Source organism: Lampetra fluviatilis, chromosome 22 (genome assembly GCF_964198595.1).
Source record: "Lampetra fluviatilis chromosome 22, kcLamFluv1.1, whole genome shotgun sequence".
NCBI classification, from domain to species: Eukaryota; Metazoa; Chordata; class Hyperoartia; order Petromyzontiformes; family Petromyzontidae; genus Lampetra; species Lampetra fluviatilis.
This window is the reverse complement of record NC_136296.1, coordinates 2,297,494-2,301,721: the sequence shown is the minus strand read 5'-3', so window position 1 is coordinate 2,301,721 and position 4,228 is coordinate 2,297,494.

Sequence of the window (4,228 nt, the reverse complement as noted above, 5' to 3'; positions counted from 1 at the left end):
AAAAATAAAACATAATAAAATAATTCTCACGACGTTTCGGCCACAACGCAAGTAGCCGTCCTCAGGTGGAAAACAGGTCTGTCGAGGAGACAGAGTCTGAATGACAAGCCCCAGGCTTGGAGCGACTATTTAAGCTGGGATGGAGGGGCAAAGAGCGCCTTGACAAAATAATTTGATATGCAATTTGATATGCAAAGAGCGCCTTGACAAAATAATTTGATATGCAATTTGATATGCAAATTATTTTGTCAAGGCGCTCTTCGCCCCTCCATCCCAGCTTAAATAGTCGCTCCAAGCCTGGGGCTTGTCATTCAGACTCTGTCTCCTCGACAGACCTGTTCTCCACCTGAGGACGGCTACTTGCGTTGTGGCCGAAACGTCGTGAGAATTATTTTATTATGTTTTATTTTTATTATTTTATTATTTCAATTCTACGTGACTTTACCGAAAGAACCAAGAAGATGAATCCCTGCAGTCACGAAAGCTTTAAATCGAAAAATAAATTGAGGTCCTTCAAATTGGTAAAACGAAAGCCTGTTTGACAAAGTTTTCAAGTCACATGTGCATCTCCTGAACCAAAAAATTCTAAGAATCAGAATATTTATTTATACTGGATGAATCCAATGAGCTATAAAGCTGTTTTTCTCCAGTTTAGGGGAGGTGAGAACGTTACAACAACAAACAATACAAAACACGATAGGAATGCAGAGTATAGGAAAGAACAATTCACTTATAAATATACTAGCAGTAAGTACCCGGCGTAGCTCGGGCGAAAAAGTCAGACACACACATGAACTTACACACAGACATTGACCCACACACATAGAAACACATCGACTTAGACGCACACACACACATATATAGTTAAACCCAGGATGGATCGTTAGCAGGCCAGCCTAAATGTTTCTAACCGGCGAAGATGTTCCATTAGGGGGGTGCACGTTTCGCAAGCGTAGAGAAGGGAAGAAATTACCGTGCCCGAAAAGACCTGGAGCTTCATGTGGAGCGAGAGACCAGGTAGCTTCCACAAAGCGTAACGCAGCCGATGAAAAGATATTGGCGCTCGACTGATTTGGAGTGAGACCTCTGCTGTTAAACCGGAGCCGGTCATGAGCACACTGTCCAGGTATGAGAAACTCTCCACTCTCTCCACAACTGCCCCATCACCGATCACCGATGGGGCAATTGTAGGGGTGGAGTGCCCGATGGTATAAAATACCCAGGCATTTGCTCAGTTTTGGTGGAGCTGATAGTAAGGCCCCACCTCTTAGTGGCACGCTCCAGTCTCAGCAGCAGCGCCTCCAACTCCTCCTCTGAGTGAGCGGCAATTACCAGATCATCGGCATACAAAACATGGTTGAGCAAAAGGGAGCCATCCCTTGACCGCACCCAGGCATCGATCAGCCTTGCATTGTATCTGTACCAGATGGAAATTCCTCTGGTACAGCCATCAAAGGCTTCACGAACTACGTGGTCGAAAAAGATGTTAAATAGAGCCAGAGGACATCCCTGTCGCACCCCAAGGTGAACAGGGAATGGCTCCGACTCCCGGCCACGTAAATTTACCCGGGCCCGCTCACCATCATGAAGGTCCTTAATGATCGTGAGCAGAGGGTCAGGGACTTTGAAAGCACGAAGAACAACCCAGAGCCCAGGCCTACTGATATCATAGGCCTTGACCAGGTCAATAAAGCACAGATGTAGGTCTTGTTGGATTTCCCTACACCTCTGTTGTAGCAAACGGACAGATAATATGGCATCTGTGCAGGACCGTTCTCTCCTGAAACCACATTGAGGCTCCGCAAGCCTCTCCTCAGCGTGCCTGGGCAAGGCAATGTTGAATAATCCTTTCCTGGCACACTGAGGAGTGAGATGCCCCTGTTGTTACAGTCTGTGCATTCCCTCTTCTTAAAGAGGGGGACCACAAGGGCATCCTTCCAATCCTGCAGAACCCGTCCAGACTCGCCTTCAATACATTACCACAAAGCTCACTCTACCATCCACTCATCCACCCACCAACTCACTCGACCATCCACCCACCTATACAACCACTGACTCACTCCACCACCCACCCACTCACCCACCCACTCACCCACCAACTTACTCTACCACCCACCCACTCACCAGCCCACCAACTCACTCTACCACCCACCCACTCATTCACCCACAAATTCATTCTATCATCCACCTACTCGTACAACAACCCTCTTACTCTATCACCCACCCACTTTCCCACCCACCAACTAACTCTACAACCCACACACTCATCGACTAAACTCACTCTAACACCCACCCACCAACTCACTCTACCACCCACCCACAAACCCATCAACTCACTCTGAGATGTTGGGTGAATGGGTGGTAGAGTGAGTTGGTGGGTGAGTGAGTGGGTGGGTGCATGGGTGGTAGAGTGGGTTGGTGGGTGAATGGGTGGGTGGCTGGTAGAGTGTGTAACGTGGGTTGGTGAGTGGGTGGATGGTAGAGTGAGTTGGTGGGTTGGTGAGTGGGTGGTAGAGTGAGTTGGTGGGTTGTTGAGTGGATCGGTAATAGAGTGAGTTGGTCGGTGACTGGGTGGGTGGATGGTAAAGTGAGTGGGTGGGTGGATGGTAAAGTGAGTTGGTGGGTGAGTGTTTGGGTGGGTGGTAAAGTGATTTGGAGAGGGAATGGGTGGGTTGCTAGTAGAGTGAGTTGGTGGGTTGTTGAGTGGTTGGGTGGTAGAGTGAGTTGGTGGGTGGCTGAGTGAGTGGGTGGGTGAGTGAACGAGTGGGTGGTTGAGTGAACGAGTGGGTGGGTGGCTGAGTGAGCGAACGGGTGGGTGGGTGAGAGAACAAGTGAGTGGACGAATGAACAAGTGGATCGGTGGGTGTGTGAGTGAACGAGTGCGTGGGTGAGTGAGTGAACGACTGGGTTGGGTGAGTAAACGAGTGGGTGGGTGAGTGAACGTGTGGGTTGGGTGAGTGAACGTGTGGGTGGGTGAGTACGATTGGGTGGGTGGGTGAGTGAACGAGTGGGTTGGGTGAGTGAACCTGTGGGTGGGTGAGTGAACGAGTGGGTGGGTGAGTGAACGAGTGAATGGGTGGGTGGGTGAGTGAGTGAACGAGTGGGTGAGTGAGTGAACGAGTAGGTGGGTGAGTGAGTGATCGAGTAGTTGGGTAGTTGAGTGAACGCGTGAGTGGGCAGGTGGATCAGTGAACGAGCGGGTGGTGGGTGAGTGAACGAGTGGGTGGGTTAGTGAACGAGTGGCTGGGTGGGTGAATGAACGAGTGAGTGGGTGGGTGAGTGCACACGTGAGTGGGCATGTGGATGAATGAACGAGTGGGTGGGTGGGTGAGTGAACGTGTAAGTGGGTGGGTGGATGAGTGAACGAGTGGTTGGGTGGGTGAGTGAATGATTGGGTGGGTGAGTGAACGCATCGTTGGGTGAGTGAACTAGTGAGTGGGTCAGTGTATAAGTGAACGAGTGGGTGGCTGAGTGAACGAGTGCGTGGGTGGGTGAGTGGGTGGATGAGTGAACGAGTGGGTGAGTGAATGAGTGGGTGGGTGTTTGAACAAGTGGGTGGGTAGATAAGTGGGTGGGTGACACGGCCATTATGAACTCCGACTCACACGGCGCTGACAATCACGTCTGCAACGACATTTCATGTCCTTGTGACTTTATGTATAATAACAAGACTCTTATAACAATTATCTTATCATAACAATACTCCTTACAATTACAATATATACAATAACAACAATATACTAAAATTCGACATTACGTACGACGCTATATATTATAAAATATTACTATTTTTAACACGCCACGTGGCAGGCCTTGGCAGGATTCTCGCCCCAGTGCCTGCACCAGCCCTCCCTCTCCCCACTCGCCATGTCCTGGAAACCGTGTGGCTAGGTCACCCACTCCCTCGTCCTCCTCCTTTGAGGACTGCCACCGGATGAAAACCAGCACGGATTAGAGTCTGGGGTAAAGGGGTGCCCTAGGTGGGCTGAGTGTGAGGTGAGCGTGTGGTGAGTGCAGTGAGAGTAGCTGTGTCCAGTCCATGTCTGGTGTCCACTCTTAAGTCTTTGTGCCACAGCTGCTCCCTACGGGAGTGTGTGTGTGGTGAGTGTGGTGAGTGTGTGTGTGGTGAGTGTGGTGAACGTGGTATTACAGGGTGGGTAGCTGGTTGGGTGGTGCGGTGGTGGTGCTGCTCGTGGTGGTGGTTGGCACCAACTCCACCACCACCCCG